This window comes from Felis catus, chromosome C2, assembly GCF_018350175.1.
Source record: "Felis catus isolate Fca126 chromosome C2, F.catus_Fca126_mat1.0, whole genome shotgun sequence".
NCBI classification, from domain to species: Eukaryota; Metazoa; Chordata; class Mammalia; order Carnivora; family Felidae; genus Felis; species Felis catus.
Window position 1 is genome coordinate 111,728,507 of NC_058376.1, and position 16,119 is coordinate 111,744,625.

A 16,119-nucleotide genomic window follows, 5' to 3' on the forward strand; every position below is an offset into this window, starting at 1 on the left:
ACACACACACACACACACACACACACACACACACACACCTCCTTCAGGATAAACGAAAAAATAACTGTATTTTTATAATTTTAAAAACTAAAAAGAAAATCGTTTCTATAATAAATCCAGTGTTCTGAAAAGTACAGTAACATTATTTTATTCCATACAATAATTTCATTTTTCCAGGTAGTCCTGCTGGAGGGCTCCACTTCTCCTAGACCAGATACCATGATCAGTTGAACTTCTACTCCTTAAAAATTACAGAACAAAAGGGGAGAGGTATCTGTGGAATATCTAAAACTAGGACATCTTTTAAAGGTGTCTGGCAAACCTTTGGGTTACTAAAATTTTCTTGCCTCGATGCACATTCTAGGATTCAGCTGTTTCTTTTAAGGAGCAGATATACCAGTCAAGATATTTTATAAAGGGGCAACAGGCTTAACGCACAAGAGCTTAATGTGGCAGTGGCACAACAGTAAGAAGGGCACTAACTGACCTCAGAGAAGAGCAGAGTAATAGATTCTTCAGGGAGTATGTATACATAAAAAGTATGCTGGAATATCTGTTTTAGTATGAGACTATAAAAATTGTATCTGTGCATAATAAAACATAATTCTCGGAGACTGTTGTCTTTCTTAGCACACGTTTTAATGGATCAGAAAGAAGGTTCCATCAAACCGTGAAAACAGGCGCTTGCCTCATGGTCATCAACCCATGCCGTTCTGCCGCACCAGATTACAAGGTGCCTAACAAACGGAAGCAGAGCCTTTCCACTTCACACCATTCTGGAATTCTTGCTTCTTCCCATGAGAAACAACGTGATATGAAATTGAGGCCCCAAAGCAGTTCTGTGTATACTTAGGGGGAAAAACAAATGAGACCCAGACAGGCTCTGCTCTTTGAGCTTTGGTGAGCTGCATAACCATCATGGCTACTCCTATCATTGCTGTCGATCAATTCGCTTTGACAAGTGTTAGGCTAAAGGGACAAGCTCCATGGTGACTCCCTCATGCTCGGGAATGGCTCAAGCCAACACACGGCAAAAATACATGACGCCTTGTGAGGTTTCTCCCCTCTGTGCCTTTAATGAAGTGTATGTGAATACTGGACCCGACCAGAAAGGGATTAAAGAATTCTTGGAAAAGAAGTCACATTTGGTGGATAATTTTCTTTTTTAATGTTTGTTTATTTTGAGAGAGAGGGTGGGGAGGGGCAGAGAGGGAGGGAGAGAGAATCCTAAGCAGGCTCCAGGCTGTGAGCACAGAGCCCCAGGCGGGGCTTAATCTTGCAAACCATGCCATCACAACCTGAGCTGAAATCAAGAGTCAGAGGCTTAACTGACTGAGCTACCCAGGCACCCCTAGTGGGGTAATTTTCATGTTAAATTGGTTTTGAAATACACAGTCTTTAATAGAACAATAGGGGAATACTCATTTTCAGTATAACAGTCTAAATTTTGGCCTACATCTAATAACACAGCTCACCTATCAGGACCACAACCTCCGTGATAATCACTAATAAATTACTTTTCTGACTGAATGCTCATTTAACAATGAAAGAAAATAAAATTTGGAAGAAAAGGTTAATTCTATCATCTCATAAAGTTTAAATGTTTTAAAACTTCATACCATCTCGAATAATGTACACTTAAATATTTCATGCTAAAGCTAAAATGTAAATTTAGTCTGAATTTCCAGGACTATCAAATGCATAGTAATAAGCCACATTTAAAAATATTTTGCTTCCTCTTATTCAGTCAATGTCAAATTATACTCACTCCGATTTCTTATATTAATCAAAAATTTTAAATATTAATGCGCTAATTACATAATCTTTGGGGCCTTGAATTTAAATTTGTAAAGCACAATTAAGATGGACAGGCATGGACTCATTTAATGCTCACATGAACATTATAAAATAGGAAATGTCATTGTCGAGTTCCTTGATGCAGGAGATGGAGCTGGTAGGTGAACCAAGAAAGCTGGGCTCTGATGTCCTCACTCCAACCCTGATGCTGTCTGGTCTCTCAACAGTTGGCCCAGGGTGCCATTCTTTGTTTTGTGGACGTACATACTTTCAGTTAGTTATCTGCTCCCTCCTCCACTCAACAAGCATATACTGAGTACCCCAGTAAGTGCCAGGGTCTGGGGGGAATAATGATAAGTAAGAGAGAAGTTATGCTTTTTAGCATGTCCCAAGTCTGGTGGCAGCAGAGAATTTGATGAAATAATTAAATCCTAGTGACAAAACTGCTGAAATGACGGGCAAAAATTCCTATAGAAGCAAAGGCTTGGGGATCGCCATTTAAAAACTCTGAATCTCAACAACCTCAACTGTAAAACAGGCACAAACAACGAGTATTAATTCTGAAGAGAAATAATTCTAAGACCATGATTAAATTACATGTCAACTTAGTATCAACGTCTTTTATACGTATAAAATATGTCCTGTTTCACTCCATCAATGAAGGGCTTTGGGCAGATATTTATTTTTCATATGGTAAAAAATGTAAAATTAGAGTGAAGTCATTAAGAATATAAAACTCCAATCTAAGAGCTATGCTTTATAATTTTAAAGAATAAAGGGAACTTGAGTACAGAAATGACTTATGGAAGTATCTTATAGTCTTTTCATTAATCTGTACGATCTTCCAACTGAATACATACCTGAAGTATATGCTTTCATAGCAAAGCAATGACTTCTTCTGCGGTGCAACAATTCAAACAATGAAAACTTTAATTCACTTACCGTTAAAGCTTCCTACTGTACAGACTGGCAAAGATACTATGAATAAAAGCTATTGTGCATTCCTCAAGCAGCTGCCTCTCAATTACGCTTTTCATCAACAATTTTGTCTATTGTTTACATCTCTCTCATCAAATGACTCTACATCTAGGTAGCAACCAAATCACTTCTTTCACTCAAATCGGGGACTGAAGGTTTAATTTTAAAAGATCCCTAGTGTTCACCCAGAGGTGGCTAAAATTTATTCCTCTCTGAGGTCTCATCTTCTCCAGTACTTCCTATCTATATAGCATAGGCCAGGTACTCTTAATACTGACAGGGCTATGATGGGTGGGCTGCAGAGATTTTGTAAACCCCTGAATTTGCCTGCCAGATTTCAGGGTTAGTGCTCATATGCACTGTATTTCGGAAATTCTATCAGATTTTCAACATGAACCATAAGCTAAAAAAGATTAGAATGTATTTGGATAGACTCTTCTTCAGGAATTAATACACAGAAGATATAACAAGGACTCAGTAAAGAGCTATGGAATTAATATTTTCCACTTGAATTCACCTAGAGGCATCTACCTCTCACCCATCTACCTGTCTCATCACACCCCCCCCCCAAAAAAACAGAAGAACATAAAAGGCAAAGCAAAGTACACAATGGTTTGGTCAATTTCTGTGCACTGTTCTGCGTAAATACCCTGGAAACTTCCTTTTCTAGCCTCTGTTGTGATTAAGTTGGCCCTAATAATTAAGTTGATGCTAAGAATAATAACTAATTCCAGCCTAGGGAGCCTGAGTCGTTTAGCTCCTGAGAAAAAAATTACCGGAAGTCAATGACCCTCCCTCCCCATCTCTCTCTGTCATAGCTTCAACTACCTCGGAAGTCACATGTTGGAAGAAAATGGAGAAACCTTAAATCCCTGAGTCACTCAATAAAGGAGTGTACCACTGAATTTGCAAGAACGAGGTGTAAATCTTTACTGGAATAAGCTGCCAAAATTGAGGGATAAGAGGACTGTTAGTAATACTGGCCTATCCTGATATCCTCAAATGGAAAATTTAAAAATATATATCTATATACCCATAGATATCTACCTATATATATGTAATATCTAATAATAAACAAATATATATATATACATATATATATATATGTATATATATATATATTTCTCGAAGTTGAAATCTGCGCTAATTAAAAGGGGGGCTGCTTACTACAAGTACTATTTTTATATTTTTGTAAACTATTCAGTACAAATTAAGCTAGTTGAGGGGCGCCTGGGTGGCTCAGTTGGTTAAGCGCCCGACTTCAGCTCAGGTCACGATCTCGCGGTCTGTGAGTTCGAGCCCTGCGTCGGGCTCTGGGCTGATGGCTCAGAGCCTGGAGCCTGCTTCCGATTCTGTGTCTCCCTCTCTCTCTGCCCCTCCTCCGTTCATGCTCTGTCTCTCTCTGTCTCAAAAATAAATAAAACGTTAAAAAAAATTTTTAAGAAAAAGAAAAAACAAATTAAGCTAGTTGATTTAGTGACATACTACATAATGCAAGAATTGTATGTCCATGCACCTCCCTAATAAATAAAGATAAAACCAAGATTAACATCCAAAACAGGACAGATATGTGTGCATGCAGTCATCCAAGCCACACTAAAGAGCGTTTTCATGATGGTGCCAGCCACTGTGGATACGGAGCCAAGGGTCATGGTCCTGCTGCATCCCTGAGGACTCAAATCAGTAAACAATTATAGTAGGAGCCAGCGTGGGGTGCTATGGTGACATCTCCCACAGCCTGGGGGACAAAAGGACCAAAGGAGGCTCCCCAGAGGAGCTATAACTGGTATTGAGCCTAAAAGGACAGGCAGTGGTTAACTAAGAAAAGAAGGGTGGCAGAGTTTGTTTGTTTGTTTGGTTTTTTTTTGTTTTTTTTTTTTTGTTTTTTTTTATGAGAAGATAGAATGATGGGAAGGCACGAATGTGAGGCCGTTGAGATGTGTGTGAAAAACTCCAGGGAGGCTGGAGAGGAGAGTCTAAACTGAAGAGTGAGTAGTTCAAGGTGGCCCTAGCGAGGTAGGCTAGGGCAAAACGGTGCTTCGACTTAGAATTCCAATGTAACGGAAGGACCTTCTCATGCTTTCCTGGGTGCTTCCAGAAGACAGTAAGATGTCTGTGCAACTGCACGATAGTCATGATCAATCAGTGTGTTACAAAGTTTGGGACAATAATAAAAACACGAAAAGATGAATACATGAAATTTGCCATTCGCTACATTTTACTCACTTAGATCTATTTTCTCACCCTTCAATTTTTCCTTCTTCATTTATCTTGAAGAGATATAAAATGAAATATTTTCAGGAGGAATTAAAATCAAGTGGCTTACATTATAAACTTTACAGCTTTACATAATTTGGAAATTTAAATAGAAATAATATTTTACTTTCAGGCTAATATGGAGCCTAAAACCATGAAAATCGTAAATCATAAACCAGTTCATAATCTTTCTGTATCTCTGGAGCTCTACTGTAAAAAATAAGTGGATCACTGATTATTTATGTAAAAGGTAAAGAAAGTTGATTAGCAGTTACTCTAAAACAAATAGTAACGTACCGTAAGCAAACCAAAACATGTACTCTATGTTTTTTAAACGAGAGGCAAAGACAATCTTTCATTGTTTTGCTTCTGCTTAGAATTATTTTTGTTAAGAAAGAATCAAAAACATAATTTGACTATTATAATTAAGGGATCTGTGCCTAGAGTGTGGATCAGAACAAAGTTAAAGACATAAACCTAGTCTTACTTGGTTGATACAAACAGCTGTATAAACCACAGCACTTAGCAAACATTTGCTTTGCAAATTTTTGTCTTTTCAAATTGTTTATCTGTCAAACGTTTCCACTTTCTATAATAAAGCATGGTTAAAAATGTTGTCTGCCTTTATAAAGTATCCACTTTTGAGCTGTAAGCTACATTTTGTTACATTGTAACTTTCCCAACCAGGAAAAAAGAAAGCCTGATATAATAACCCGTCCCCTTCATTTAAAATTAAGAATTTGTTTTAGAAACCGTTTTTGAGGTTCACAAAGATAGCTAATTATAGCCTTCAGCCTTGTACTTTGATGGAAGGCCAGGCTGCAAGACCTTTCCTGATAGCACGGGTTGGTGAGGTTACTGAAACACATTAGGGGATCACATGGAATGGGGTCACATTAAGTAAGCAACGTATATGCTTACTTATACATGAATAAAACATGTTCCCACCCTCACCAAACATACAGTCAAGGTGGGACTATAGGGGAAGTAAAGTTAAACTAATGAATTTAAAAAGCAATATACAAAAGAGTGCAGACACCAGGCAGTGAGCCACCCACACAGCAAACAAGATGGACTGAAGGCACAGGGGAGGACCTTCTTCAATGTGACCAAAGGAAGTGTTTGGTTCATCTTCCTCAAGTCAGCATCTCTACCCACTTTTTTGACCCCTTCCCAACGTCTCTGACATAGGGTACCCTCCATTATCCCTACTTTAAGGAACCTTCATTCCTTTCCTCTCCAATGACTCCTGCACCTTCCTGCAGTGGAACAAAACATGGTTCCATTGGAAGAACACCTCTAGTCTTCTATAACAACCCTCTCTTCTCTGCTGAATTCCCTGACACCAACTTCTCTTCTTTGTGTTACTGAATTTCTTTATAGAGTTGTCTAAACTTGTTGAGTCCTCATGCGTGTCTTCCAACTTACAAGTGACTCATCTTCTTGGAATCTGGTTTGCACTGAGGACTCTACCTTCTCCCTTCCAATTCTACTCAAATTGCTTTCTCAAAGGTTACTGCTGTCCTCTTCACTGCCAGTCAGCGTATCATTTCTGGTTTCTTGTCCCCTCTGTAGCATCTGCAGCATTAACTATTTCCTTCTTTTCTCTTTTGCCCTTCTTGTGCCCTGTCACTTTCTTTGACTTGTCTCTTTTCTGCCTGCTGATTATAGAGAGATGCACTAGAATTTATCATTGCATCCTTTCTTCTCTGTCCATTGTCTCTCTGAATATAACACAGCACTATCTTACAACACAGCACTAACAGTGCTGAGGGAATGGCTTTCAGATGCTTTTTTGTAAATTCAACTACCCAACCAAATCCATTATCTGCTCCCTGCTTATTCCTTCTCCAAAGAGAGAGAACACGTCAAACGTTAGCAAATGGCAATGCCCCCTCCCTGATCATCCAAACTATGAACCTCAAAGTCATTTTCGGCAAACTTCTCTAGCTTTCCTGTTGATAAATGAGGGATAAAACAGCACAGTACAAAACATTTACGGTACACACATCTTCTTTTTTTAATTTTTAATGTTTATTTACTTCTGAGAGAGAGAGAGAGAGAGAGAGAGAGAGAGAGAGAGAGAGAGAGCATGAGTGGGGGAGGGGCAGAGAGAGAAGGAGACACAGATCTGAAGCACACTCCAGGCTCTGAGCTGTAAGCACCGAGCCCAACGCGGGGCTCGAACCCACGAGCCATGAGATCATGACCTGAGCCGAGGTCGGACCCTTAATTGACTGAGCCACCCAGGCACCCCATACGGTGCCCATACTTTTTAAGTACTATTTTTTTTCAAAGCATCACATCAATTTTCCTGAAATATCTTTGAGTGGGCTATATGATTTTATTGTTCAAGATGGGCTACTATGAAATAGGAACTGAATAATTTCCTATTATTAGGCTGACTAACAGATTAGTCAGAAACGATATTCAGCTTTTCTAGTCCAGTAATTGCCTCTAGGCTTTGTAGCAATAGTAAAAACTTTCTAGAGGCAAGCTCAGATAAAAATCGAAAGCCAGTGTTTTGATAAGCTGTTCATTCAGACGTGCAAGTGTCCATTCTTTTTCTTGTCATTTCTTAACATGCCATAGATATAACATTACATTCAGCGGTTCACTTACAAAATAATAAGAAACAAGTTGCCAGCTGTTTGACTCACTTAACAAAGCCACTGATGTTTGCATTTTTCTTAAATAGTGCTTGTGTACTTTTCCAAATTATGAAACAAGACACTGTAGGTAACTCAAGTCAAAACCTAGCTCTATAAATTAGTACCAAGACAAGTAAATGCAACAGCTAGCAATAATTAGATAGCAAGCCCTGAAGAACTGTTATTGGAGCATTTTCAAAAGCCTACAGTGTCTGTTTACATAAGTACTCTATTTAGCACAAGGGATACATTCCTGGGGAATGAGCCCCACGAGAGGGCATGATAGCCAGTACTTGGGCTGATGGGAGCTTGCTTCTCTGTCAGCGAAGGCTCTTCCTTTTTCTTCAAATTCCCACCCCAGCTTATTTCTGTAACCCCTCTTTCTGTTACCAGGCTGTAGTAAGGTGTATTATGTTCTCCATAATGTCCCAAGATTTCCAAAAAGCCTCATTTCCATGCTGATATTTAATCTGCTCCCTTAAACTTTTTCTCCAGCAGTTAAAAATCTGCCACAACAATGTCAAGTGCAGAGCTTTTTTAATACAGCAAAGACACCCAATGTACTTCTGGGTGTTGCTGCTGCTGGCTGAAGGGTTCAAAATATGTAGTGTGTGCTCCTTTAAGAACAATTGCCATAAAATCCAAATGAAAATAGGGATAGAAAACACACTAAATTCTTCGAAGCCACTATAATTTTCTTAATCCGTTTCTATTTATTTTATTTAGAATGCGATTACACGGATCAATGTTTATTTTTAGAAGAGTACTAACTGCCCTTTTGCTTATGATTTGTGTTTTCTCATCTACTGATTCCCCAAAGCTCTATAAATGTAGGGTAATTCAAACTACAAAAACAGTATCTTATAACCTAGAAAGTTCTCATGCTCCTGTAACAACTGGCTGTTACCACAAAAGAAAATGAGGAATTTCACCCAGTTGCTGTCAATGGATTCTTTGTAGTATTTCAAAAAAAGCATTTTTCCCTAAAAATAATAAATAGGAAGAATGTGTTACCAATAAGCCTATGCATTCATTCATCCACTCGCTCTTTGATTTTCACCAACACTCATTTATTCAATAAATACACATTGGCTTATCCAGCTGTTTGGTGAAATACTATACTTTGTTGATACAGCAAATTCTATATTCTCTAGTGTTGAAAATACATTTTCTCCTCAGGGGAAGGTGCTTGTTTTCTGTACCTTTCCTTTCTTCCCATTACATGTGCTTTCTCTCTTGGAAAATTATTTGGGGCAACTGAAAGCAGTCTCAAAATTATAGAATAAATTTTAAATATGACCTTGACTTTTATAATTTATGATTATCTGGGAGGAAAAGTAGAGTTTGGACTCTTCCCCACCCCTCCCCTCAAGCCCACTATTCTTTTAAGTACATTAAAATTTATACAATGGTTATACTATAGAAACAACAATTTTACTTGCCATTTTAGTGCTCATGAAAGCCCTACAGAAGTGTGTGATCGGTGGGCAGGATTCTGGAAAACACCTACTTTTCACAGTTAAGTTTTAAACTTGGATCTATAGTACTTTCTGGATAAATGAATTACTTCACAAACAAGAAGAAGCAGAGTTTACAAACCATGCTGTGCTGTGCATTATCTCCATTAGATATCATTCAGTCCAGGGGGGGCAGAATGGTGGGCATGGTCTGGAGGACAGAGGACACACAGAGTACGAAGGGCACTCCATGCAGACCTGTTTCAGGATACTAAACCAAGCCAAAGTCCAGCGCCTTGTCCACAGCCTTCTTACGTCATCTTTACTCTTGTAAAGCTCCTGACTCCCATCCAAAGTGCCCCAAACATTACAAACCTTAAGTAGAAACTGACCTGATTCCCTAAGAATTGGTGGATTTGAGTGATAGGTAGAAAAATGGCCCAGTTGGAGGCCTTAAAAATGAAATCTAAAATATCTCTGAAATGGAACATTATTACTTAAAATTAAACGATAATTTTAACTCCATTTGAGGTTCTGTTACTGAAGTATCAATTCAATCAGTATTCTTTAAATAATTTACTTTCAATCTGTTACTTTTCAATCCACTGAAGGTACTTAAAAACAATTCTGGTTCTTTAATGAACCTAAACTCAAAGTTTCCTCTGAGTTGAGATGTCCTTTTTAAAGGGCTCTACTTCCTTGCAGCAATCTTATTTTTTTAACTTTTTTTTAATGTTTATTATTTGAGAGAGAGAGAGAGAGAGAGACAGAGAGAGAGACAGAGAGAGCAAGCAGGGGAGGGCCAGAGAAACATGTAAACAGAGGATCTGAAGCAGGCTCCGTGCTGACAGCACACAGCCCGATGTGGGGCTCAAACTCCTGAACCGTGAGACCATGGCCGGAGCTGAAATTGGACCCTGAACCAACAGAGTCCACCCAGGCGCCCCATGCAGCAATCTTAATATGGTATAATTAGGTAGGTACTCCTTTGTATCTGAGAGTTTATTAAATTTTTGTTTGCAAATTTATCAACAGTTTCAAAACTAAAATTACCATAAAAGAAAGTATAAGTTCAATTCCTCAATCCTGGACTCTAAAAGTAAAATTTGGATTACTTACAGTCTTAAAGTCATTTTGTTTAAATATTTGGTGTGGGGTCTAAAACAGAGTTTACCTTAACTATTGTGATAATTGCTAGATGCAAGGTTTCCAGACGGTTAATCAAGAATGGTGACAATAACTAAACACCACTCACTTTATTTAGAACATTTTCTCTCTTATTAGCGCTGACACCGTTATTTCCAATGACAAAATTCTCCTCAGGGAGAGATTGCACGGATTTTATTTGTACCACTGCCTTTTATGTTTTTAAAAGGGTAAAACAGAACAGATTAAAACTGCCAAGAGCATATCCGGGGCAAGGCTGAGGAGAAGAAAAACTGGTATTCAAGTATTTAAGTTATTTCATGTGTCCAGCACTTTATGGGGAGTTGAATTTTTGCTGGTTGATACATACTGCTTCAATAATGTCTGTAGCTTATTACCTAATCAAAACTCACATGATGAATTGCCGAAATAAACTAAAATCAGGCATCAGGAAATACCAGGAAAAGAAAATAAAAGCACCTGCCACAGTTTTTCACACACACAAAGTATGCTAGACCCACTATATAACTCAGGGACACAAAGCCATAAAAGCAACTGATTAGAAAGGATTATAGGGAGTTAATATCATCCAATTCCTGGTTCTGGTGTAAATCCTTTATGGTAAAAGCAAAAGCCTGTGTGTGTGCATTTCCATCTCTACACGTGTGTGTGTGTGTGTGTGTGTGTGTGTGTGTGTGTGTGTGCGCGCGCACGCAGAGAGCGGGAAGGGAGAGAGAACAAGAGGGAGAGGGCAAGTTTACAGACACACTGGAAAAGAAACAACAGAAAGACCCCGCTTCCTATAAAATACACGATGTATGTCAGTGTGATTTTGGCATTGTGTACTCCATTTTTTGTTTAGCTTCGTATCAATGAGTACTTTGCCAAGCAAAAATGTTTTAATATGTAATGACTTAGCACTTGATTTAAGAGTCCGTTCTTGAGATACCAGAGACGGCTCCCCACTATCTTAATATTAGAGGAGCACGACTATAGCATATGGTCTTTTTCAAATTAAGGAGACACAAATGCTCATGGAAACATGTGGTGTGATGTTAACTCCCACTTAGGAGTTGTGTCACTTTGTTTTGTTTTATTTTGTTTTGTTTTAGGCTTCACACCAGCAAGGAGCCCAACACGGGGCTTGAACTCACAACCCTGAGATCAAGACCTGAGCTGAGATCAAGAGTCTGACACACAACCTACTGAGCCACCCAGGCACCCTGCTCACTTGAGGTTTACCAAACAGCTATCTTTCAGGTGCCAGCACACAATATCCTTGTCCTTAAAGACAAGGAGCTAATGTATCTGGCCATACACTATGCAAAGTAATTGGAATTCTTATTTGGATTATCTAAAAAAACCTTTATGGCAACTTAAATTTTAACAAAAATGGTTAGGTGTAACAATAAGCATCATAGCTAATTTTTTTAGTAAGTTTTGTGTTTTTAATATAGACTTTGATTGAAAGATATGTTCATCTTATTATTTTAGGGAATACGTATCAAAAGAGTAGCAAAAATTTGTAACGAAAAAGCCTCAAAGTTTTACCCATCGTCCCCCACAAATATTTCAGCTTTTAGAATGACACTGACTTCCCACATCATCTGCATAAACTCTTCGTTTTCTGACCATGTACTACAAATTACAACTTTACAATATGACATATTGAAAACCATATTTTGATAATTTCCTAATACAAGGTTTTATATATATCAACGATGTTATTTACACATACATTTTTCCTCAATTCTCTGGCACCAAAGTTGAATTTTTAAAGCCAGAAACATCATTTTTAACTGCATGAGAAACCAATGTAAATGGATTCTAATAGATTTTGATTCTTTAAACTCTAGGTCCTCTGCCTGAAAAGTTTTAAAAACTTGGAATACTTTATGCCTACATCAACTAATCAGACTACACTGACAATTTCAATTCTGCCACGTCCCTAAACCAGTCATTACAAAGACTATGTACATTCAGCTCCCTGGCCCACCCCTAGATCTGCCTCAACTCTTCCCTCTGTCCCAGAGGGAGCCCCAAGGCATCCTGTTCTTCCTGCACTGTAGCCCTGCTTTCCAATCCCTTGGTTGGCCATGATACCCTTAAATGAGTTCTTCCTTTTTTCATTATCAAGCATGTATCAAGTGCCCACTGTTTCCTACACCCTATGTGAGGCACTGCCAACAACTAAGATGAACATCTCTGACTTCAAGAAGTTTGAGAATTTAGGAAAGAAAGTCCCTGGTCTTACTAGCATTCAAGGCTAACCCGTGATACTCAGCTTAGCCCAGGTTAACTCACTCTCCCCAGAATTGAGCCCCAGCTGCTGGTCTGGGTTCTGCTTCAAAAAAGAAAGAAAACAATCCCACCACCTCTGCTTAACCAGGACTATTGTCATCACCTGGTTACTCTGATGCCACTCACTGACATCAACCCAGATGGAGAGTTCACCCACCTTCTGGATGGTACAACCACTCTATATTTGGGTCAATTCTGACCTTTGATGCCTTCTCCCCCTTTCTGCACTGGTCTGCCACTGGGAAAATGGCTTTGACAAGGAAAGCATATGGATTCTTGGAGAATGGAAAGTCATCTAATCACCGAGATCCTATCCATTTTTAACATTTTATGGGGTTCTGATTTTCACAAACCATGCATTTCATTTTGTGGACATGCTATTGTTTTTAAAGAAACATTTACATCTCTATCAATTATAATAAAAGTCACTTATTGGAGGTGCTCTTTAATTTCTATCACTTACTGTCTACAATAATGCGATATAATTGACACGATTATGTGATTCATACACAAAGAACCCTAGAGAGGTATGCAATTTACTTAATACCACACGGTTCCTATGAGGCAGGGTTGAAATTCTAATCCTTGGAAGCCTTACTCCTAGAGTTTTCTCTAAACCACTGAACTACGCAACTTTCCTCATCAGCATACATGACATCATGATTTATGCATCATAAAAGGTATGAGTAGGTCATATGAGTAGGTATGAGAAGCAGTGTCAGAGTTCAGAGACAAGCATGAGTTTTTGCTTTGTGGTTCTTGATGCTATTGCTTATGGAAAGAGTGTATGTATTCCTGTTTCATTTGGTTTTCCCATTAGACAGACTTGGGTCTGAATCACTTTCTACTTATAAAATCTTGGGAAAATTACATAACAACAATTTATTGTTTGCTTTCTACATGCTAGCCACTGTGCTAAGTGCTTGGCATACACTTTCTCATGAAATTAAATTAAATCTTCATAAAAATCCTGACCAAGAGATTATATTCTTCATATTTTAGAGTGGGTAAGACTACAACTGACAAAGTAAGTAGCCTTTCCAAGGTCCAATAGCCAAGGAGTAAACAGACTGCAGTGGAAGGAGGCTTAGGCAGAACCATCTTGATGGCACTGTGCCATGAAAAGGTTAGGACTGAATTTGGGAACTAGCACTTACGGCCAGGTGTTACAACTAGTAAGGACCTGTGCTCATTGTCCACCAGTCCAGATGGTTCTCATTCTCTCCAAGGAAGGATAAAGATACACAGGAAAGAGCCAACAGTGGAAATTGAGAGGTACCAGTCTTATGAGTTGAGTGATGGCAGAAATACTCAGGGATCATTATGACTGGGGTTAAGAACCTTATTTTGAGAACTGGCCTAAGACTTTAGGACTAAACTTTCAGTGAGTAAGCACTTCACATCTTTTCCAAAATAAGTGTTACAAATCTCTATTCCAAAAGTACTCCAGCTAGTTTTCAAACTGAACTTCCTAAAAAGAGCATTCAGAGTTTTCATTCTTAGTTTCGCACACATTTTACTCTCAGGTCCATCCATATTGGGCCTTAAGTCCATCTTGGCCACCATTCAAGGGGAATGGATTATAGTCACACCTCCCAAAAAATCGCATAAAGGGAGCGTGGGCATGGCCCCATTAAATGATGATAGATATTCAGTAAAGTCAGGGAGAATTTGGATTTTGAAGTAATAATTCTAAGTCAGGCAACCAGAAAGCATTTAAATTAACAAACATGTCAATTTCACTTACATGTAATTATTATAGCACAGAGAATGTGCACCCATTCACTTTTATGATATCACACATAAACAGATACCTTTAAAGATGCAAGCTGAGCAATTTTTCAACTTTGGAAATAGTGGAAGTCAATTAAAAATTTTCTGCTTAGAAACAGAAAATGAACTGCCACATACATACACACACACACGTAGGTGTAATCTTTTCAATTTTAAGAACTTAAATTTTCAGAAAACTGCCAAATTTATAGGATCACACACTGAAATAAATGGCATGCCAGAAGTTTAATAGTCCGTCCGAACAAAAATATTTTAATGATTCTTGCACTGTACTTTTGAAAATCCTAATATAAGTAAGGCAAGCCACATTACACGAGGCAGAAATAAAAAGGAAATTCGAAAGGCCACAATCAGGCTACACTGCAGAAGTGAGCTCACATTTATCAGCCGTGATCAGACACACTTGATACTGAGGAAAATCACTTTAGCTCCTAGACTCCATTCTTTGCTCTGCAAACACTGGTAGGCTGAAATGTAAGGCAACTTCAGTAAACAGCATTGCCTAGAGTCAAGTGCCCTGGGTTAGAATTCAGTGATTTGTATTCTGGTCTTGGCTCTAGGCTTAAAAACTGTGAATTATCAGCCCTCTGTTCCCTCATCTGCAAAAGGGTCATCCTATTATTTATTCAATAGATTTTTCTATTCAGGTAGTTGCTAAGATCTTTATGGCACCAATACTTTATATGATGTACCTTTTCTGTACATCCTAAAAAAGAAATCACTTAGGTCTTCCTGTACTGAGTTCAGCTTATGTGAAGTTAGTTTGTCCATTAAACATTAAATGCAGTGAATACCACTAACTCATTATGTTCCATTCAAAATATTTTAAGTATTTTTAAAGTTTTAAAGTAATTTTATAAATGTCTACAATAATTTCACTCACTCTATCTTAATATTTAATATTTAATGATAATATTTTATTTATTATTAAATATTATAAATACTATTTTATTTATTAAACATTATAAATAACATTTTATGTATTAATAATTTAATATTTAATATAATCTGTAATACAATCTATAACATAATATATAATGATAATTAAGTACATACATTGTTTCAATTCTTGTCCTAGAAGATTATAAGAATTATAAATAAATAGAAAAAGGAAAATGTACTTCAGAAGCCAACCTGAGAATAATGCAAACTCCCGGCTTGAGACTGTGCCTTATATTTTCAAAAACTATAAACTTATTATAAATGTTAAGAATTAAAGCATTACAACTGTCCTCTTCTGTTTTTACACATGAAATCAATTACCCGATTTAACGCACCAGAAAGACTTCAAGACATTCCATTCACTTATACTTTCGAGGTCTCGAGGAAATAAAACTGGGTTATTTTCAAGTGTAAATAAAATACTTTGTTGAACGTCTTTTAGTTTTAAAAAAACAAGCATTCTAAATAGGCACTATCAAAGAGAAACCTTGCTTCATTTTGTATGGCTATTAGTAAATACTCTTTTTCATTTTTAAAACCTCAGTTACACATTCAGTTATTGAGATGAAGGAGTTCCAATGTGACAGCTAATAGCCTTGATTCCAACTACAGGGCATCAATTAACAGATTGAGTCCACATTGAAAAGAAAACAAAGGACAAAAAAGAGATGAATGAAAAGTAAGGCCACTGAGGATCTCATACTAGAAGAGCTGTCTTAATATCACTTCACAGATTACTGCTTATGAATGGAGGCAGGGCAAAGAATAAAAGTTGTAAATAATGCTGAAGAGATAGG

At 37.7% G+C, this 16,119-nt stretch overlaps 1 protein-coding gene across 17 annotated transcripts in view; it reads right to left on the reverse strand.

Moving 5' to 3' along the window:
- MBNL1 (muscleblind like splicing regulator 1) overlaps nucleotides 1–16,119 on the reverse strand; it is a 207,503-nt gene that overhangs the window by 95,617 nt on the left and 95,767 nt on the right. The window lies entirely within an intron of this gene.